This window comes from Microplitis mediator, chromosome 11 (assembly GCF_029852145.1).
Source record: "Microplitis mediator isolate UGA2020A chromosome 11, iyMicMedi2.1, whole genome shotgun sequence".
In the NCBI taxonomy this organism is placed as follows: domain Eukaryota; kingdom Metazoa; phylum Arthropoda; class Insecta; order Hymenoptera; family Braconidae; genus Microplitis; species Microplitis mediator.
In genome coordinates this window covers 11,095,701-11,118,309 of record NC_079979.1, presented here as the reverse complement: position 1 = coordinate 11,118,309, position 22,609 = coordinate 11,095,701, and the positions used below count along the sequence as shown (strand labels likewise).

Sequence of the window (22,609 nt, the reverse complement as noted above, 5' to 3'; positions counted from 1 at the left end):
GCTGAGTATTCAAATACTCCCGGGCGAAGTAACCCAGTATAGATAATTTATTTATAGTAAATTAATTAATCAACCTCCCGATAGATGGAGGACATAACACATCAATTTAGAAATACTCCTATTTGAACTAGTATCGTAAAATTTGTTACTTACATTGGAAAGATACAGAAGCAGCATTGGAAAGTTAAAAAAAAAATACAAGATTAATTATGTTTTTATAACTTATTTTTCATCCTTATACTTTTTACGATACCAGTATTGTATTTTTTTTAACTGAACTTAATACAACAATCTTTTGGTAAAATTACGATACACTGTTAAAAATAATTTGAATACCACAATACAAAAGGAATTAAATTTGCATAACTAGATATTTGAATTATAATTCCAATAAAAAAAGCTTCAAATTTAATATACGTAATTTAATAATCAAGCTGGTATTTAAAATTAAGACAAAAAATATGAATTTTAATAAACGTACTTAAAATTTATACTTGTTTTTTAAATTTTCAAACTATAAGTATTGAAAATTCTAAGACATATTGAATTTTAATCATTCCATTTGAAATTTCATAATACTTATTTGAAAATTCAAATGCTTGTATATGCAATTTCTGCGCGTGACGTGCTGCGCGTTCAGTAATCAAGGATTGTGTAGTGAAATATATGATATCTGTGAGTATTGTGAGCGGTGTACATCAGACTTTATTATTGTTAAGTTTTTATTTCCTCAATAATATAAAGTAAATAAAACTTGTGACTGAACTGAACATCATTGACAGTATGATAAATGATAAAATGATACACACAAAAAAAAAATTCTCGACTGAAGGTAAATATTCTTGATTCAAGAAAATTTTTTTGAAGACCTAAATTTTCTCAGATCAAGTAGAAATCATCTCCAACCAAGACGAATTCTCTTGGCTCAAGAAAATCTTGACTTGGTTCCCGAAAACGTTTATCTTCAAAAATATTTTCTTGACTCAAGATATCTGTTTTTTCTGTGTACAGTGTTAAATGTTATATATAGTAAATTGTAAAAACTCTTTTGTTAACAGTAAGTTTTCATATAAAATATTTGATAGTTTACGGTAAAACTAGTCGGATCCAGGATTACGATACTTGTATAGTAAATTTGCATAGAATTTTTCTTCCGTGTTGAACTAATAGACCGATTTTGACGTTTGAGGTGGCAATCGACGCAGTTTTTTAGTCTCTAATACTGAAAATTTTTTTAAAATAATCAATTAAACGTTTTTGATTTTATTCGAAAAAAACACTTCCCCAAAATTTTTTCGTTAACGATATCTCTCGAACAAATTATTAAATTTTGATGGTTGAGATGGCATTCGACACGACTTTTAGAGCTTTAAAGCTGATTTGATTTTGAAATCAATCCACGGAGTAAGTAAGAAGTTATTTGAAAAATCGGTCTATCGGTTGACCCTGCGGGCCAGTCCTAAAACTTGCCGCTATTTTCGAGCTCCTTGAACTCGAAAACATTGTTGTGAATACATTTTCAAGCTCTTTGAGCTCGAAAATACTTGTGGATGCCGTTGTTGTCGAAAAAAATCGTTTTTTACCATTTTTTCTCCAACGATATCTCTCAAACGAATTGACCGATTGAGATGGTTGAGGTAGCAATCGACGCGTTTTATCAAGTTCGAAAGCTCATCAAATTTTGAAATTGATTTATCCAGTCGTTTTTGAGAAATTTCAAAAAAACCAAAAAAAAAGTTTTTTTTTAATTCTTTCGTTTTTGGTTTCTCTTGAACGAATGAACCGACTTGATGGTTGGGGTGGCATTCGACGCGGCTTATAAAGTTTTAGAGCTGATTAGATTTTAGAATCGATCCATTGAGCCCACTAAAAGTTATCTAAAAAAAACATTTTTAAAAAAATTTTATTTTTGGAATATCTCCAAACGCACTTAATCGATCAAGCTCAATTTTTCACAGCTTCTAAATATTAACAAGCCGCGTCGAATGACACCTTAAAGATCAAAATCGGTTTATCTGTTCAAAAGATACAGGTATTTACATACATACGTACCGACGTACACACATGCACTCGGACATCATTGTGAAATTAGTCAGAATAGCTTTCTAGAACCTCAAAACGTCAAGATTTGATAGAAATTCGATTTTAGGAAATCGTACCGAAAACAATAACTTCCCGAATTTTTGAAAATTTCCAGTTTTCTTAGCGGGAAGTTAAAAAAACATTTTTCTAAACATAATGCCTGGCCCCCAAACTACTAAATCTAAAATAGGCAGGGGGCCAGGCATTAATGACAACGAGTGTAACTCATACATTTTTTCAATTATGCATTATGTAACTCTAGTAAAAAGAGATTGGTTCGAAATGTTACTTCTGCATAGATTATTACTATTATGAAAGATACCTTTTCTCTATATTTTTTAGAGTTAACACTACATTATTTGACATTTCAAGAAAAACCAAAATAGAAAACTAAGCTTAAATAATAGATTTCTATAACACATCATTGCTTTTCAAATTAATTTTTTTCCCGCAACACCCTCTCTACTACGATGCCCTCTATAGGATATTCTCTTTAGCACGTAGCGTAAGAGAGTATGTAAGTAAAAAATTAATATTTTCTGTATTATAATAACAACACCATAGCATCACAAAAATATATTGAGGAAGTAATTTTATCAACTCTCGTTTTTTTCGTAAAACATAACCTAACAAAAGATTGTTATTGTTCTATTGTCTACGCAATAAAAATATTCTATATTTTAATTAAACCATTGTAGTAAATAAAAATTTTATTTAATTACGAAAAATTATTAAATAATGAGTATTGGTCATTTATAAATTGACTGCAGAAATTCAGTCTCCAATGAATTAGAATATTAATTCAAATTTAAAGTACTTTAGTAAAGTAAGTAAAAATTTTATTTATACTTCACATAGCAAATATTTAGAGAGAAGCAAATGATCCAAACTATTTATAAGAGGACTGTCGATTAAAATAATTTAATAAAGATTAAAGTTGCTTGACAATCAAATAAAATAGAATGCTTTCTGAATCATGGAATCTGCTAGTTTTAATTTTCATTGTTTCATTGTTTTTTTTTGTTATCCGGTACAATTGGTTCACTATTAATTATAATATTTTATCTCGATTAATAATATGTTTATAGAATTTTCATTAAATTATTGAAAAAATGCACGATTATATTTATAATTGAGAAAGTTTTCGATCGCATATTTTACTACAGGAGCTGTTTTTTTTTGTTCCTACGGTAAAGTATTTTTTTAATTTTATTGACTTGACATAACATCGATGAACTAATAACTAGAATTGAAAACGGTCATAATTATGATACAAGATATCGATCTTTGTTAAACATTAATCACACTCAAATATGCTCATCAGAGAAATTTTTAGTGTACAAAGGTTTTGAAATGTACAATAAGCTTCCGAAAAATAGAAAAAATGAAGACTTCCATACTTTAAAAGACAATTGAAAGAACCCGATGAAAAAAGATTTTATACAATTGTATAAAAGTATATATAAATTGGATAGAAAAAATGGTCCGATCCAATTGTATACAATCATATACAATCGTATACAAATTGTATACAAATATATACATTTGTACATAATTTTATTGTTCTTTTTTGCATTTTTATATAGAATTATACACGATTGTATATAATTGTATATAATTGTATAAAAATTTTATATAATTATGCATCACCTCTATCCAATTGTATGTAATTCATATATAACTGTATACAGTTATATAAAATCTTTTTTCATCGGGAATGTGTAAAAAAATCTATTTAAATGACATATTTCATATTGCATTTGGGAAACTTTTAATTTGATTGTGAAATTGATTTATTTTTATAGTTTATTGTAATGAAAGAAAGATAGCAACTTTGCTAAATAAAGATTACTACTATTATTATTTGAAATTTTCGAAAGATAAAATTTTGATTCAGTAATAGGGTTGTTTGAAAATGAAAGAAATAAAAAAATCTTTTTGGATAGAGCTCATTTTTGAGAAACCTAGCTGAATGAATGAGGTATTTTATCTCAAAATATTAAGCTTCTGACAGGCTTCATAGAGAAAAATAAGAATAAAATACCTACCAATTTTTATAATGGTGCTGGCTGTCTAGAGTTGTCTTTTCAGTTTTTTTGTAACTTAGACATTAGTGACAAAAAACGCACAAGGTAAAAGACCCAGTTATTGACCCTGGCCCACTTTCTGAGCTTTTCAACTTTTTTCTTACTTACTTAAAAAACTATAACTTTAAATAGAAAATAAATTTTTTTCTTAATTTATTGTAATTTATTTTGAGCCTAATTAATGGCAATTTAAAAAACAGAAAATATTAACTGAATAAATACAAATATTTTAGCCATAAGTGGCTGAGGAACCCATTTTTTAAATAAAGTTTAAACAGTTTACGTTAGGAGGTACGACGATTGAATCTGTGAACTAATTATCATGTAAGTAAAAAAATTTAATTAAAAATAGGTGCATAGATCGATATTTGATTAAAATTTATTTTAATACATTTATAAAACATATTGAAATGAGTTTTGTTGTTGAAATTTGAGGGTCAATAACTAGGCTCATTTTTAAAGGTATGGCGGAGTTGTTGACCCTAAAATTATAACTTACGCGAGCCAGGTTATCTGTTTGATTACTTGTCTATAAAATGTAAAAATAGCAATATTTATAATTTTCTTAAATTATTTTCTACTATTATTCATAATGCAGTGATAAATTAACATTTAATATTCATTTTTAACAATAAACGATCATAATTAGATCTTGAAAGTACATATTCTTGGAGTGATGAAATTATTGTAAAAATAATGTCAATTTCGATAGTAATTAAATTTTTATGACTCTTTTAGTTGAATAATATTGTTATTATGACAAAATTAATTTTTTTATTGTTTTTTTATTCAAGAGTTTTAAAAAAAAATAACAACGAGCTACGATGAAAAATTATGAGAACACCCTGATTAAAAAAATGTATTTGACAGGATTAAAAAGGATTAAAATTTTAATACTTTCAAATCCTTCTAAATACTGTAAATCCTTTTTTAAAATTCACGATTAATCATATTAAATACTTTTTAATACTAAAATAATCGAAAAGAGTAGAAGGATTTGAAAGGATTCAACTAGCATTTAAAATTTCTAATGCTACCGAATACTTTTTAATCCTGAAATAATATTTTTATTTCGTTATCTTTTTAGGATATAAAAGGATTCAACTAGCATTTAAAATTTCTAATGCTATTAAATACTTTTTAATCCTGAAATAATATTTTTATTTCGTTATCTTTTTAGGATATAAAAGGATTCAACTAGCATTTAAAATTTCCAATGCTACCGAATACTTTTTAATCCTGAAATAATATTTTTATTTCGTTATCTTTTTAGGATATAAAAGGATTCAACTAGCATTTAAAATTTCTAATGCTATTAAATACTTTTTAATCCTGAAATAATATTTTTATTTCGTTATCTTTTTAGGATATAAAAGGATTCAACTAGCATTTAAAATTTCTAATGCTATTAAATACTTTTTAATCCTGAAATAATATTTTTATTTCGTTATCTTTTTAGGATATAAAAGGATTCAACTAGCATTTAAAATTTCCAATGCTACCGAATACTTTTTAATCCTGAAATAATATTTTTATTTCGTTATCTTTTTAGGATATAAAAGAATTTCACCAGTATTTAAAATTTTTTATGCTACCGAATACTTTTTAATCCTGAAATAATTTTTATATTTCGTTATCTTTTTAGGATTTAAATAAATTTAACCAGTATTTGAAATTTCTAATGCTTTCGAATACTTTTTAATCCTGAAATAATGTTTTTATTTCGTTATCTTTTTAGGATATAAAAGGATTCAACTAGCATTAAAAATTTCTAATGCTACCGAATACTTTTCAATCCTGAAATAATGCGCGTGCTTAAAGGTAAAAGGGCTTATAGCTAAGGGTTAATAGGGATTTGTGGTGAAAGGGCGTATAAAAAAATTTTTTTTGCCATTCGGTTTTAAATTGTCTGAAACATAAAAATCTGTGAAAAAAAAAAAGTTGGTATCCTAAAGCTGAAAGGGCGTATCTCAAGACATACGCCCTTTTACCTTTAAGAAAAGTACTACTTAAAGGTAAAAGGGCGCATAAAAAAAATTGTATTTTTTATACCAAATGTTACATAACGCGTTACTAGAAACAAAATGGCGTATAAAAAAAAATTTTTTTGCTCCAATCAATGAAAAATGTTCAAACGATTGAAATCTATGGAAAAAACAAAAAAAAAAATTTTTTTTGTTATACGCCCTTTTGGTTTTAAGAAAAAAAATTTTTAAAGTCATAAGGGCGTATCCTGTTTTTTCGGTTGTTATCATTTATAGATCAGAGTAAGAACAAAAATTGCAAGGGTAATAAAAATTATCACTCCATAACTTAATTCATCTGAACAAATATTTATTTAAGTAAAAAACCAAATTTCTTTATTTAATTTTGATCGAATCTTAAGTTTGTTATAATTTTTTTGATTCAACAATTAATGTAAAAAATATGTATAATTCGAGAATAAAAAAAATGCATTTAAAAAATTATAAATTCTATGAGTGCAGTGAAATTTGATTTAACCAAATTAAAAAAAGTACTTTTAGATTTTTTAATTTTTCAAAGGTGCATTTTTTCATTTTTCAATCAAGGTTCTATTTTCTATTTTCTGTTTGTTTTTTTTTTTTTCATCGGTATTATCAAAGTCCAATTTTCAGCAATGATAATAGTTTATAAATTTTTCTATTATTACCAAGTTATGTTCTAAAAAAAAATTAAAAAATTTTTTTTTTTATAATCTTAGGTACAGATGATCCTGACGATGGCGATGGCATAGGACCAATACCCGGATGAATTTATTTTTTCTTCATTTTTCATTCTTTTTTTCACTTGAATAAATATTTATTCTTATAAATTAAATTGTCGAGTGGCATTTTTTTTTCTTACTCTGATCTATAACTGATACTAAATCGAAAAAACAAGATACGCCCTTATGACTTAAAATTTTTTCTTAAAACCAAAAAGGCGTATAACAAAAAAATTTTTTTTTTTCGTTTTTTCCATAGATTTTAATGTTTTCAACATTTTTACATTGATTGCATCAAAACATTTTTTTTATACGCCCTTTTGGTTCTGCAGAACTACGAATTTTTAAACTGCGAATATGTTCTTTTGTGCGCTGGTCGAAAAAAAAGTGATACGCTCTTTCACCTTTAGATCACCAAAATTTCGAATTCTTAAAAGTAAAAGGGCGTATAATTAAAGACACGCCCTTTTATCTTTCAATTTTTTTTTTTTTCAATTTTAAGCGTAGAATGTGTCTACTACTCGATTGGCAATAAAAAAAAAATATATGCGCCCTTTTACCTTTGCAAAGGTAAAAGGACGCATAAATTGTTATAAGCCCTTTTACCTTTAAGCACGCGAATGTTTTTATTTCGTTATCTTTTTAGCATTTAAAAGGATTCAACTAGCATTTAAAATTTCTAATGCTATCGAATACTTTTTGATCCTGAAATAAAGTTTTTATTTTAATATCTTTTTAGGATATAAAAGGATTCAACTAGCATTTGAAATTTCTAATGCTACCGAATACTTTTTAATCCTAAAATAATATTTTTATTTCATAACCTTTTCAGGATATAGAAGAATTTCACCAGTATTTAAAATTTTTTATGCTACCGAATACTTTTTAATCCTGAAATAATTTTTATATTTCGTTATCTTTTTAGGATTTAAATAAATTTAACCAGTATTTGAAATTTCTAATGCTTTCGAATACTTTTGAAACTAGGAATTTCTTTTCTTATTTTCAAATCAAACTACATCTTTCGGTTTTCGTGAAAACAAACTAAATATTTAGATTTTTATTAAAATGACATGCATTTTTTGTTTTGCTTAAAATTTAATCTTTTTTTAATAATTTTGGGCAACTTTTCGTAAATTAAATCATAAATTTAGTAAATTAAAAAATCGCTCCACGTGGATAAAAAAGTTCAACTGCTAAAAAAGTTTTAAATAGCATAAATATTGTCGCAAGGATCATCGGCCTGTTTCAAGTTTGATTGACAGCATAATACACTTTTGATCGTCATTTTTCTCGGTGTACTTTTGATTTTCCGCATTTTTGTCATAAATTAGTACCATTAAACAGTAGCAACTATAAGAGATTTTCGACTCAGTTGAGACTTAAGGATATCTGCACATACAGAATTGATACAACGTTCTTCTCGTTTTTGAACTTAACTTCATTTGAATTGAAATTTTTCACACCTCAATCGCGAAAGCGTTGAGTGTGCTTTGCTGTCACTCTTTCGCGCTCGGCCCTTTCACTGACTTTAAATCATCTCTACCTTCTTTATAGTACACCAAAGTTGTTAAAAGTATTTACCATTTTAAAGGTGATTTATTAAGGAATACTTCTCAATATAATGTTTATTTAATTCATAAAGAGATTAATTAAACAAAATAGATTTAGTCCGAAGCCCCCAGTGTGTCAATTGTGGTGTTCGGACTCGTCTAAACACGATAACTTTCAAAATACACTTCTTATCGACTCAATTTTTTATCATGAGAACCCTTTCGGAAATCTCTATCTGAATCCTTTTTGTTTAACTGCAATCAATAAGAAACGGAAAAATTTATTATTCACAAAAAATTTGGCTGCCATTTTTTTTTACTGTTCTTATTTTTTTCATTTTTTCTTTTCATCAACTACTGGCAGCAGCACTAGCGTTTTTATAAAATGCATGTGTTTGAGTCAAGCCCAGGGGACTCCATTTTAATAACAACAGTCGAGAGGACAATTAAATAAAAATGTTGGAAAATCCAAAAGTGCACATCTCAATCGCTCATTTTATTTTTAATCACTACTTTTATTATATAATATAAATGTAGTTTTTTCATTATGAACTTTTATTCAACTTACAAGATATCAATTTGATTTTTTTATTTCTTATTTTCAGTTTAATATTTTCTTACTAACATTTTTTTTAAATATCCTGCCTTTTGTCTTAGATGTCGCTTTTTTTAAAAACATTTTGATACGCTAGTGCTGCCACCAGTAGTTGATAATTAATTAATTAATGTAACGTGGACCTAAGTCCGCTTCCGCCGACCGGAAGCCGAGGCCTCGCCCTTTTGGGCATACTCGCGTTGCGTAATCCCATCTCTTCTACCCAGACGACACTCCCAGTCGAAACCAAGAGTGGACATTTACCGGGGGTATAATCAAAAATCCCCATTGCGTGTGGTATCTAACCACAGCCACCACGAGTCTTACCTCACTCGGCCCCCCACTCCTTCCATCCCAGGAAATAAAGAGACTCTGGCCGAAATGGGGCTTGGAACGGGGCCCCCATGGTACCAATTCCCTGTATTGGTCTACAGGCTGCAGATAAGTGGTGAGTTGCAACATAACTCATTACCCTAAAAGGGTTTCTTCCACATTATCCCACTTGGATCGTAGGACGGCAACTAATAAAGATTGCCCTCTACCGTCATCCCCAAGTGATTATCATTTGCTAACTATAGCTTGTGATAGTATTCTGTACGGGCTTGTATACCTTAGAATTTTAAGACAGTCAAAAGGGTAGGTCTCACCCGCACCAGTAGTTAATAGAGAGAAATAATAAAAAAAATAATAACAACAGTAAAAAAAAATCTGGGCGTCGGTTGACCCTGCGGGCCAGCCCCAAAACTTCCCGCTGTTTTCGAGCTCAAAAAGCTTGAAAACATCAGTGTAAATATATTTTCGAGCTCGAAAATGCTATTACATGGAATCATTATTTTATGAGCTTTTCAAGCTCTAACAAGTTACATTTTATGCTAGAGTTTGAAAAGTTAAGAATCGTGAATCATTAATGAATGAAGCGGCTTTTAAATTTTTATTATCGATTATGTTCTCTGAAATAAATGTGTTGAGGCAGAAATCAATGTCAGTGAACAAAATCAAGATTTGAATGAGTTTTGACTTGGGTCAGAGCGATAATATATGGAATATCCGAAAAAAACATTAAAGACTGGGTTTTTCAATTTTTTGCTGACAATATGTTTAAAACTAAGGAACAAGTTATATGACATTTTCTGATGATCGGAAGAGACTATAAAGAGAAAGAGTTGGTATGATTGCAGACACATTTTAGCACATCATATTTTGATTTATCTGCACACAAAAAAAGGAATTCTTGGGTCAAGAAGAAAATCGTTTCCAAAAATAAATTCTTAAATTAAAATATCCTCTTTTCTTGTTTGAAAAAATTTTCTCTTGGTAAAAAAATTTTTTTTTTTTAATTAGAGTATATAAAGCTCTTCAATAAAGAAATTCAATTTTGATTTAAAAATATAAATTTTTGCTTTAAATGTTTTTAGTTTCTCCGAACAAGAAAACAACTTGGTTGGCTCAAGAAAATTTAGCTCTTGGTTTTAGAAGATACCAACTCATTCTAAAAACATCGTTCTCTCGAATGTAGTCGATATCGATTCATTTCGATACATCGAGTTTTTAAACGGAGGCACATTTAACTTACTCCAAGTAAAAATTAATTTATTTAAAGATTTGATAACATTTAGTTCAACATAAATGTAGACTTTATCTGAAAACAATTAATTTTAGATTAAAAAAATAAAAAACTCATTTTAAAACTAAATTATACATTAACGTAAAATAAAAAATACTTTTATTTTAAAATACAATAATTCAGTTCAATTTTAAATTAATTGTTTTTATTAAAAATTCAATTTTCAGAGTATATACAATTAATCATCAAAATATATTTTGATTCTTTATTACAATAAAAATTTTTTTTTTTGTTACAAAAATAAATGAAAGGTTAGGTTATTTATCCTAGCTCCATCGACAGCATCAACTGCATGATATATACCACACTAAAAAGGAAACAATTTTATATAAATTTAGGATCAGAAATGATAACAAACTTGAGTATCTGATATGATTAAAAACAGCATAAATAATAATTAACTTACTTTTTTGTGATTGAAACGACACCATTTAACTTAACGTGAATCAGGAAAAACACCAGATATAATGACTAATAACTACAATAACTTACATTTTTACCGAACACTTCAATTCAAAACAATTTATGTATATGAATTAGTTAATTGTATAATTAATAAACTAATACTATTAGAATATTGGTGTGTAATATACATATAATTGCACATATGCGGCGCCAGCGCTGAACAGACTCGTTTCATTTTTTTGGGATCTTCGGGCGTCTACGTGCATACACAAAGTAGTGTCCGAAGTAGAGAAGCTGCATAGACTCGAGTGCTCCTGTTATCCGAATGCTGCTATGGAAAAAAACCAAGAGCTTGATTTTCTTGACTTGAATTTTTTTTATTTTTGTTTCAAGCAATAGCCACTAGTTGGTTTAAGAAATCTGACTCCTTACGTAGAGAAGTTAAATTTCATAGAATAAAATATTCAATATACATGAATGAAGAAATTCAAAATATTAATTCAAAAAACAATTTACTTTCTTTAAATATTTTTTCTTTTTGAACTAAAATCATATATTTTTAACTTAAAACTTTAACCCATTTGGGTCGAAAACATAACTTTTTGAATCAAAATAATCAAAATTAAGAGAAAATTTTCTTCAACCAAGATTTATTCCATTTTCCTAAATATTCTCTTGACTCAAGATAATTCTCTTTGAACCAAGATAACCTTTCGATCAGTGTGGAAAAAATAACATACAATGCTATTTTTTTAACTTTTCAGCGCTGATATCTTTTGAACTAATCAACCGATTTTGACGTTTGAGGTGGCAATCGACGCGTTTTTTCTGAGAAATCACTAAAAAACTAAAAAAGAAAATTTTTTTTTTTTCGTAATTCGCCAATATTTTCGAGTCTGCTTGATCAAATGATCTGACAACAAGCTCTTTCGATTGCCACCTCAAACATCCAAATCGATTCATTAGTTAAAAAGTTACAAAGAGTTTACACACACACACACACACACACACACACACACACACACACACACACACACACACACACACACACACACACACACACACACACACACACACACGCACACACACACACACACACACACACACACACACGGACATCATTCTGAAAATAGTCAGAATAGCTTCCTAGGACCTCAAAACGTCGACATCTGATAAAAACTGGACTTTCGAAAATCGGGGTGAAAACAATAACTTCCCAATTTTTCGAAAATCTTTCTTAGCGGGAAGTTAAAAATAGCAGCTAAATTTTTCACGAATAACCAGTTTTAAGTCGTTAATGAATTACAATTAAACTAAAAAGAATTCAGATCGTAATTTTCATAAGGGTTCTTGTGATAATTAATACAAAGACAATAAAAACAAAGTTCGGCCGATTAATGGTGTCTATCGAGAGTTATCGTGTTTACGGAGTTTCATACGGAACAATTGACAGCACTGGTTTCTTGAGTTAAAATAATTCATTTTAAACGAATAAAATGATGAATCATCTTAAAATTGGATTTAAATTGTTCCTTAAAATATTCTCTATATGCTAGTATACAATTTTACCTATCTTGGCGGAATAAAAATAATGTAGAAAGATTTTTATCTGAGTAAAATAGTCGAATTAAAAAAACCGTCCATAAAGCGCACCTGCGCTTTCGCGCTTGAGGTGTGCAAAAAGATCTAGAGGATCCAACAAGTTGTCCTGAATATAAAGTCCAGGGGACTCATTAGTTGTAAAAAAATCAAGGCCAGGGGGCACGTTATTTTTGAGGAAATAAAGTCCACGGGGCTGATAAGCTATTAAAGAATAAAATTCGAGGAGACAAAATTTTTACGTGCACACTAAAATTAAAAAAATTGTCAATATTAATGAATTTGAATTGAAATTAAATTAATAAAATTATGTTATTAAAGAGGTGACCAGATTAAACAAGTTAGGAAGCTCTCTGTTACAAGATTATCTTAATACAAAAAAAAAGTGGTCTGTTTCAAGTTAGGTAGACTAGCATTATGAAATTTGATGTATTTTCTATTGCTATTTTGTGTATTTATCTCCCCCTAACGGACCCAAATTACGGTAAATTACGGTAAACCTACCGTAAATTACGGTAATCCACCTTAAAATACCGATTTTCCGTAAATGGTGGATTTACCGTAATTTACGGTGGTCTTACCGTAATTTACGGTGGTTTTTCCGTAATTTACGGTGGATTTACCGTAAAATACGGAAATACGGTAATCCACCGTAAATTACGGTAATTCGGTAATCCACCCGAATTTTTTTACGGTAGATTTATCGTATTCGACGGTAAATTTACAGTATACCCGCCGTAATTTACGGTATACCCGCCGTAATTTACGGTAATCCACCGTAAAGTACCGATTTACCGTAAAATACGGTAGATTTACCGTAATTTACGGTAGAATACCGTAGATTTACGGTAAAAATACCGTAAATTTGCGGTATTCTACCGTAGATTTACGGTAAAAATGCCGTAAATTTACGGTAACTCAGGTCTGCTAGGGCCGTCTCATTTTTCTCCGTTTACTGTTTTAAATAGTTCTAAATTATAATTCTATTCTCAAGCGAGATCATAGCAGAGATCGGCAAAAAAAAATTCTCATTTGCCATTTTTTAATTATTTTAGTCAACATAATATAAATTAAGAAATTTTTGATTAATCAAGAATAAAAAAATTATGATTTTTTAACTTCCCGCTAAGAAAATCGACGGTTTTCGAAAAATTCGGAAAGATTGGTTTCACTCCGATTTGCGAAAATCGAAATTTCATCAGACGTCGACGTTTTGAGGTCCTAGGAAGCTATTCTGACTATTTTCAGAATGATGTCCGAGTGTCTGTATGTGTGTGTGTGTGTGTGACCGGGCTATAACTTTTTAACTACTGAATCAATTTGGATGGTTAAGGTAGCAATCGAAAGATCTTGTTAGCCATCAACTTTTCTGGAAATTTCAGATCATTTGATCAAGTAGACTCGAAAATATTGACGAATTGCGAAATAAATTTTTTTTTAAATTTTTAGTTTTTTATTGATTTCTCAGACACAACTTATGCGATCGATTTCAAAATCTAATCAGCTCTAGAACTTAATAAAACGCGTCGATTGCCACATTGGCCATCTCTATCGGATAATTCGTTCGAGAGTTATCGCGGGAGAAAGAAATGGTAAAAAACGGTTTTTTGCTAATATCTTTGAAACAACTGAACTAAACAATCCCAAAATCTGATCAGCTTTAGAATTTATTAAAACGCGTCGATTGCCACCTTAACCATCAAGATCGGGTCATTTGTCTAAGAAGTATCGTGGAAAAAAAAAATGGTGAAAAACGGTTTTTTGCAAATATTTTTAAAATAACTGAACCGAATGATTTCCAAATCTGATCAGCTTTAGACTTTATCAATACGGGAATATTGCCACTTCAATCATAAAAATCAGATCATTTGTCAAAGGAATATCGTGGGAGAAAGAAATGCTAAAAATCGGTTTTTCCAAATATCTTTGAAACGCCTGAACCAATCGATTTCAAATTTCAATCAGCTGTAGAGTTTAACAAAACGTCGTCGATTGCGTCAAAATATTAAAAAAATAACATTTTATGTTATTTTTCCGGATGTCATCATATAATGTACTACAATATGTCCAAAATCATACCAACTCGTCTTTATGGTCTCTTTCAATCCCCATATAATTTCATCTAACTCGTTCTTTAGTTTGAATCATATTATCAACAAAAAAATTTAAAAAACACAGTTTTTAATATTTTTCGCGGATATTTTATATATTATTGCTCTGATCTAAGTCAAAACTCATTTAAATATTTATTTTTATTACTTGCATTGATTTCTACCTCAATTTATTTATTTTATTAAACATAATCAGGACTAAAAATTCAAAAACCGCATGTTCATCAATGATTTTCAATTCTTAAATTTTCAAACTTCAACATAAAACGTAACTTGTCAGAGCTCAAAAGGCTCATAAAAAACAATTGCATGTAAACCATTTTCGAGCTCGAAAATGTATTCACACTAATGTTTACGAGCTTTTTGAGCTCGTTTTTTAATTTGTTTATTAATTAAAAATTATTATAATTAAATTGTTAAATACTTAAAAAATGAAATTTTTTTCAAAAATAATTTTGTTAAAGGAATTATCATTAAAAATGAAAATTTTTTGAATTAGGGGTGCTTGGGGCACGACGGTCCCGTAAAGCTGATTTTTTTGTGACTTTTAACCATCAAATTCGTATATTTTTCGTCTATTTCGGACGAATCAGTCGAAACTTTGCAAAAAATTGAAAAAAAATTTTTTTTTTATTTTTCGTCAAGTTATGACCTCTACAATGTTTTTATCATATCGTAGGCCAATATGTGATATGTGGAGGCGAAATGGACCACTCGAAAAAAAAAAAATGAAAGGATGAAATTTTTTTTTCCTGGGGCACGACGGCCCCCTCCCCCAAAAAAGCATAAAAAAATTTTTTTTTTCGAGTGGCCCATTTTCCCTTATACATTACATATTGACCTAAAATATGATAATATTTTGGAGGTCATAACTTGACGGAAAAGAAAAAAAAAATTTTTGGAGTTTACTCTTTAAGAATCAATTTTCATATAAGGAGCCCGGTATGGAAGAAATATGAGGTGTAAAATCTACTCAACGAATGACCTCGTTATGACTTTCACTTTTCAGGGGTGAGTGTATAGGGTATCCTACGGGGCACCGTACGAATGCGTTGTATGTATACAATATACCTATATAGTGTATATATATATACTTAGACTGTGCCAAATGAAATCTATTTTTTTTTTTCGCTCCCATACGAAAATTAGGCTGTCTCACTAAAAAAAAAAATCCTGAAAAAATTTCAGCTCGATATGGCTATTTTTCAGTTAGCGCTCGCGTAAATAAGAATTTTCTAATAAAATTGTTTTTTTCCCAACTTAATATTTTACAACTCATTAAATATAACTGATTCAAAAATGGCCAAGGTGCCATTTTGTAGGGAATTCAATTCTCTACAAAAGAAACTTTTGATCGAATGAAAAACATCAGCCAATTTTTTTTTGCAGCCATTTGAACCTAATTTTTTTTCAAAATTTACATTTATATTTACTATTAAACGCTTAGAAAACTATATTGCTATGAATGAAACTTATTGAATTCGATTTCTCTAGGAACCTTTATGATCCCAAGGAATAGTTTTCATACTTAAAGTAATAAAACTAACATTAAACTATTGATATTATCGATATTTCTAACAAGACTTTTTCTTCGTTTTGACATTTTTCGCATTTAATCTTTCTAGTGATTTTTTTCTGCATTAGAATATCGTTCGTAATTGTGATTTTGAGATTCTCATACTGCTTATCAAAAATTATTACTTTATTGATAAAAACGTACATTGTTTATAATAATAAAATACCCATAAAAATTCAATTAATGAAAAAATTGATGTTCTAATGTGCAGAAAATTTTCTTTCAATTCTGTTACTAGTTTTTAAGAGTTTATGATATGTCAGGAGACCCTATTACGAATATAAACTGTGCTTGCTCCAAACTAATTAATTAATAAGTTAATTAATCAATAAAGGGATAAATTAAATAATTTCTACTACAAGTTGTTGCTGCTCATTGTAGGCAACTTTCAGATTGTTTGCAATAGGTTCTCTTGACAAATCATAAGCTCTTAAAAACTAGTAACAGAATCGATAAAAACTTTTCTGCATAATTAGAACATCACTTTTTCCTTTGTTTACATTTTTATGGGTATTTTATTATTATAAACAATGTACGTTTTTATCAATAAAGTAATAATTTTTGATAAGCAGTATGAGAATCTCAAAATCACAATTACGAACGATATTATAATGCAGAAAAAAATCACTAGAAAGATTAAATGCGAAAAATGTCAAAACGAAGAAAAAGTCTTGTTAGAAATATCGATAATATCAATAGTTTGATGTTAGTTTTATTACTTTAAGTATGAAAACTATTCCTTGGGATCATAAAGGTTCCTAGAGAAATCGAATTTAATAAGTTTCATCCATAGCAACATAGTTTTCTAAGCGTTTAATAGTAAATATAAATGTAAATTTTGAAAAAAAATTAGGTTCAAATGGCTGCAAAAAAAAATTGGCTGATGTTTTTCATTCGATCAAAAGTTCCTTTTGTAGAGAATTGAATTCCCTACAAAATAGCACCTTGGCCATTTTTTAATCATCTATATTTAATGAGTTGTAAAATATTAAGTTGGGATAAAAAACAATTTTATTAGAAAATTCTTATTTACGCGAGCGCTAACTGAAAAATAGCCATATCGAGCTGAAATTTTTTCAGGATTTTTTTTTTTAGTGAGACAGCCTAATTTTCGTATGGGACCGAAAAAAAAAATATCGATTTCATTTGGCACAGTCTAATTATATACTCTACGGCGTCTTGAAATGATAAATATATATATATAGTATCCCTGATTAAAAAAAATGATTAAAAAGTATTTAAAATGATTTGTTTTTTAATCATTTTAAATACTTTTTAATCCTTCAAATCATTTCTAATCCTGTCTCTTATGGACATTTAACGTGTGAAATCATTTTTAATCATTTTTTTTAATCAGGGATATCAGTCGTACTCTCATGATACGCACAGTGAGCATTATTGTTTTGTATTCTCAAGTGTTTTTTTTAATTTTAAGCTATTACTGATTTCATATTCTTGTTAGGCATTATATGATTTTCAAATTTTTTTAAAATGCCATTTTATAAACTTTATAATCTTTTTACAAACAAATGGATTAATTAAATATTTTTGGAAAATTTTTGTTCACCATATTGTTAGCGTAAAGAAATAATAATTTAAAAAAAAAAAAATTTTTCTTTAAAACGCATTTATAATTTTTATAAATAAATGCGTGTTGTTAGAGAACTATTACAGATAAACGTTAGGTTTAAAATTTATAAGAAAGCTTAACTCATACTGTATAAAAACGACTCGAAGGTCGAAAACTGTATCGGCAATAGTTGCAAAGTCACAGCAATTTGTTTGTTGACAAATTGAGTCAGTGCTTGGACTTTGTCGTACTCCAAAATCCAGATGTTTTTTAAAAAATTGAAAAAATTTTTATTTGCCATATTGTTGCAGGTTGCTGTTTTTGTAATTTTTTTATGTTCTAGAAAGAAATTAAAATAAAAAAAAAAATTGTTAAACATACAAATGAATAAATTGTTGATAAAAAAAATTTTTTTTTTGCCATTATATTTAGAAATGCAAATTATGATTAAAAAAAAAACAATTTCTTAATGATTTATTTAAATAATCAAAATATGAAAAAAACGATTATAAACAATAAGATATTGATTTTCAGAATATTTTTTTTTTTAAATCATTATTTCCTTACGGTAACAATATGGTGAAAAAAAATTTTTTAAAAATGTTTAATTAATCCATTTGTTTATAAAAAAATTATAAACAAATGGCAAGAAAATTGCAAACGCAGATAGTCGTATAACGCACACAAATGTCGTGGAAACAGTTGAATGGGCAACTATTCGGCGAACAAAAGAGCGTGCGCTAAGATAACACTTATATCGCATGAATGATAAAAAAAAATTATTTAAAAACTACGCTCACTAGAGTGGCGGCGCACGCATGCCGAGACTGCCGCGCAAAAGCTGATTTTCAATCTTAAATTAAAATTATCAATATTGGAGTTACAATTCGAGGAGTCAAGAACTTTTTTACTAAAATTTTCTGCTCTTTCAGAAACTTTTTTAATATTTGAGCTATCAATTATACTTTTTGAGATTTTGCCAAAAAACTGGACAGCTAATTTTTTTAACGGTTTTTTGTTCATAACAATTGTAATTTTATTTTTCCAAAAAAAATCCAAAAAACGTCTTTTTCTAGACGCCAGCCCGGATCGTTTAAGCTATCAACTATATTTTTAGGAGACCTGTAACTATTTTTCGCAGGAAGTCAACTTCTCGATTAGACTAAAATAGAATAAAAATACATTATTTAGGTATCTTCATTGATTCGTTTATTTACCATTTGATATGGTATTAACCTTTCTCTTAGTCTAGTAAGCCTTTAATTCTGTGCCTATTTAGACAGTCGATCTGAAGGAGTAAACTCCAATCGTGCGTCGGAGCTGACACACACACTTTTTTTTACTACGTTTTCCTAGTTCCGAAAACCTATTTTTTCTCTCAGCGTAACAAGGATTCGAACCTAGTACCCTACGCACTCAAGACCGACGATGTACCGCTACGCCACGTGGCCAATGAGTAGCCATCGACCTTACTGAACTTATAAGCCAAGCCTACAAGTACTCACTTGGTTACAACAAAATTAATTTCATTACGGCAACCATTGTTTTCGCTCACAAATTCAACTTCAGGACTTCAAAAAATTCACATATCACGCCAAAAAAAAATATGTTTTGATTATGCAACAGAAATTTATGTCACGAAACTCCGAATCGACTGACATACACAAATTTTAGTCAAATTTTTTTGTCCTATAAATTTTGGGCTCAGGAACTTGGAACAATCTAGACTTTTCAGACTTAGAAAAATTTTGGGTTTCGAGACTGAAAAGATTTCGGTGCTCGAAAAAAAAAAAAAAAATCTGGGCGTCGGTTGGCCCTGCGGGCAAGCCCCAAAACTTCCCGCTGTTTACGAGCTCAAAAAGCTCGAAAACATTAGTGTGACTACATTTTCGAGCTCGAAAATGCTTTTACATGCAATTGTTTTTTAAAAGCCTTTTAAGTTCTAACAAGTTACGTTTTATGTTAAAGTTTGAGAATTTAAGAATCGAAAATCATTAATAAACATGCGGTTTTTAAATTTTTAGTCCCGATTATGTTCAATAAAATAAATAAATTGAGGTAGAAATCAATTTCAGTAATAAAAATTGAGATTTACATGAGTTTTGACGCAGATCAGAGCAATAAAATATAAAATGTTATGTTTTAAACATTTCGACGCCGATGTCTTTTCAACTAATCAACCGATTCTAGCGTTTAATGTTGCAATCGACGCGTTTTGTTGAATTGTAGAGCTGATTGAAATTTTAAATCGATTGGTTCAGTCGTTTCAAAGATATTTGGAAAAACCGATTTTTAGCATTTTTTTCTCCCACGATATTTCTTTGAAAAATGATCTGATTTTTATGTTTGAAGTGGCAATCAACCCGTTTTGATGAAGTCTAAAGCTGCTCAGATTTCAAAATCATTTGGTTCAGTTATTTCAAAGATATATGCAAAAAACTGTTTTTCACCATTTCTTCTTTCCACGATACTTCTTAGACAAATGAACCGATTTTGATGGTTGAGGTGGCAATCAACGCGTCTTTATAAACTCTAAAACTGATCAGATTTTGGAATTGTTTGGTTGAGTTGTCTCAAAGAAATTCGCAAATAACTGTTTTTTACCATTTCTTTTCCCACGATATCTCTCGAACAAATTAACCGATTGAGATGGCTAAGGCGGCAATCGACGCGTTTTATCAAATTCTAGAGCTGATTAGATTTTGGAATCGATCTTTCAAGTCGTTTCTGAAGAATCACTAAAAAATAAAAAAAATAAAATTTTTTTTTTTCGTAATTCGCCAATATTTTCGAGTCTACTTGATCAAATGATCTGAAATGTTCACAAAAGTTGACGGCCAACAAACTCTTTCGATTGCCGCCTTAACCATCCAAATCGATTCATAAGTTAAAAAGTTACAAAGAGTTTACACACACACACACACTCGATTTTCGAAAATCGGGGTGAAAACAATAACTTCCCGCATTTTTAGAAAATCGTCGATTTTCTTAGTGGGAAGTTAAAGAAACACTTTTCTAACGCAAATTTAACGATTTAAATGTAGATCATATCGAAGAATGTATTATTTTGACACCGAAATTTTTTCTAAGTTCCGATTTTAGTTTGATTAAGTACCAAATGATATTTGATTCAACTAGTTAGTATTTGTTGTGACTACTAAACTTTTATTGTAGCGATACCCGATGAAAAAAGATTTTATACAATTGTATAAAATTATATACAAAAAATGGCCCGATCCAATTGTATACAACTATATAGAAATTGTATACAACTACACTTATCCAAAAAATTAAAGGAACAAGAAAATTTTATAAATTTTTTAGTGATTTTTGGAAGGCCGTATTTTGGTGAAAAATGATCGCATCGAAAAAATAAAAAAAAGCAAATTGAAGCTTGAAATCTCTAGTATGAAGATCTTCCAGCAAAATATTTTTTTGAGCCACGGTTTTTGCGGAATCATAAGAAAAAAGTCGAAACAAAATTTTTCTAAATTTTTTAGTTTTGTTTTTTAGGTCTACGGGGCCGGGAAAAATTTTTTCAAAAAAACGAATTCATAGCTCGTTTAGGAAATTTATTCAGCCACAATTTGCTTTTTTTTGTTTCTCTGTACGACAATTTGCTGCTGAGATATCAGCCTTTAAATGAAAAAGGAGCCTTTTGTCTTTGATTATTGATATCTCAGCAAGTAATGGTCACACAGTAATTTAAAGGGCAGTTTAATAAACTTGAATAAATTCCCTACAAGCTACATTTTCGATTTTTTCAAAAAAAAATTTTTTTTCATCCTTGATATCCATTTGAAAAACCCACAAAAAATGACCATTTTCTGGTTTTTTAGTCAACTCATCGCTACTCAGCAAATATTGATAAAAAAAATAATGTTGCCCGGTAATTTTACAGCTTAGTGAACCCCTAAAAACCCTGGAAATTTTCAGATTGATCCATTGAACCGTTTGTCTGGTCCGATTGCTCAAAGTTTTGCAAAACAATTAAAGGAACAAGTTTTGTTCCTTAAATTGTGTAATCATTACCAAAATGAAAAAATTAATTTTTTTCGGATTTTCTTTCATTTTTGCGTTAGTTATTCAGTAAATGTAGGGTCAAGAGGAAAAAAAAAAATTTCCAAAAAACGAGACCAAACAAGAATTTTTTTACATTTTTTTTTTTTACGTTTCATTCGGGGGGTTATTTTTTTTTTTCGTTTTTCGGAAAAAAATTTTTTTTTTTCCTCTTGACCTTACATTTACTGAATAACTAACGCAAAAATGAAAGAAAATCCGAAAAAAATTAATTTTTTCATTTTGGTAATGATTACACAATTTAAGGAACAAAACTTGTTCCTTTAATTGTTTTGCAAAACTTTGAGCAATCGGACCGGACAAACGGTTCAATGGATCAATCTGAAAATTTCCAGGGTTTTTGGGGGTACATTTAGCTATAAAATTACCTGGCAACATTATTTTTTTTATCAATATTTGCAGAGTAGCGATGAGTTGACTAAAAAACCAGAAAATGGTCATTTTTTGTGGGTTTTTCAAATGGATATCAAGGATGAAAAAAAATTTTTTTTTGAAAAAATCGAAAATGTAGCTTGTAGGGAATTTATTCAAGTTTATTAAACTGCCCTTTAAATTACTGTGTGACCATTACTTGCTGAGATATCAATAATCAAAGACAAAAG

General features: G+C 28.9%; 1 protein-coding gene across 1 annotated transcript in view; it reads left to right on the top strand.

The window, feature by feature from the left end:
• The first annotated feature begins 2,663 nt into the window (after window positions 1–2,663).
• LOC130677128 (uncharacterized) overlaps window positions 2,664–22,609 on the top strand; it is a 39,609-nt gene continuing 19,663 nt past the window's right edge. The window contains exon 1 of the mRNA XM_057483754.1: window positions 2,664–2,908. The gene's annotated coding sequence lies outside the window, so the exon portion shown is untranslated. The remainder of the gene's footprint in view (window positions 2,909–22,609) is intronic.